Consider the following 1,329-nt stretch of genomic DNA (forward strand, 5'->3'; position numbering starts at 1 on the left):
CCACTTTTCCTCAGATTCAGTTTTCAAAATAACCTTCCTTGGCATGTCTGGAAGCTTTCTGTGAGGCTTTCAGCCCTAAAATTTCTCTTCCAGGATTATTACACCATTTCCCTATCATCTTCAGCAGTCCAATGCATGGTAGAGTTGGTAAGAAGTAAGAAATCTTTTTTGGTTCTAAAAAGCTTTGGCCTCATAGTTAAAACTTGAACACTGTTGAAACTAAGCATGGTCAATTTAAATGAATTCTAATTAAAAAAAATATCAGCTTTCTTTTTCTTCTTTCTTTCTCTTTTCTTCTTCTTCTTCTTTTTTTTTTTTTCCCACATAGACTGCTTGTTTATTAGCATTGGTGTTGCAACATAATGGTTTCCAGTGAAGATGCTGAGCCGCATGGAAGTGGTAGAGCACTGTGAGGCTCAAATGGGTGAGTGGTGGGCTCTTCTATTTCTTCCACTTGCTCCTGTTGTAGTCCCACTTGGCTGAGAAGCCCTGAATAGGGCTGACCTTCATGACGAGCATCCTGTTGATCTCTTTGGCCACCCAGTCCTTCTTAAAGGTGTGTGGAAAGGAGCCATACACACAATGCTTCTCCTTAATCAGAATGAGAGCAGCAAAGCCGATGAAGAACATGGCGATGCCCACAACCATCTTCCACTCATTCGTGCTCCTGTTCATTTCAGCAAAGCTCTTATTGAACTTCGTGCCATTAGAGTTCAACTTTTTCATCAAAGGGGAGGCTGTTCCAGGGAGCCTTCTTCTCTTTCAAGCCCTTCCAGCTGTCAGAGAGGTTTTTAATGTGGAGCACATTGGGTGGGGGATGGTCACACCAGTTGATGTAACTCAGGAGAGCATAGTCTTCACTCTTGATGTTGCTTCTATGTGCTCCTACACACACTGAGGTGGAAATTGCTCACTTGTTTAGATTAAACACTCTGGTAGCCAACATTCTGCTGCTGCCACCCTCTGCTTCCTGCCACGATGGCCCTCTGTAAATGTCTGCTTGCTTCTTGTGACTCTAATTTGTCTGAGCAGTGAGAGGGTGGCAATTTTCTTGATTTTCTATCATTGCTCTATTCCACTCCCAGGGAAGGCTGAATGTGAAATAGTATCACAGTATCAATCCCATTTCTACATGTTCCACTTCCTTGGATAGTTCAGGGATTGTAGAGATGGAGAAGAAGTTCAAGGTCCTGGATGGCCCCTTCAAGAAGCAGGCAGGTTTTCAGTATTGAGAGGTCTTATGGAATGAAACCCAGAGATACCTCTTACCCTGCTTATCAGAGAAAACCATGTGCAAACACAAGGCAAGGGTGTGGAAATGTAGGAGAG

The 1,329-nt window shown here is 43.3% G+C and overlaps 1 pseudogene; it reads right to left on the reverse strand.

Moving 5' to 3' along the window:
• Positions 1–441: 441 nt before the first annotated feature.
• Positions 442–946, reverse strand: LOC101684575 (annotated as a pseudogene).
• Between the last annotated feature and the right edge of the window lie 383 nt (positions 947–1,329).

Source organism: Mustela putorius, unplaced genomic scaffold, assembly GCF_011764305.1.
Source record: "Mustela putorius furo isolate JIRA1106 unplaced genomic scaffold, ASM1176430v1.1 tig00003846_pilon_pilon_pilon, whole genome shotgun sequence".
In the NCBI taxonomy this organism is placed as follows: Eukaryota; Metazoa; Chordata; class Mammalia; order Carnivora; family Mustelidae; genus Mustela; species Mustela putorius.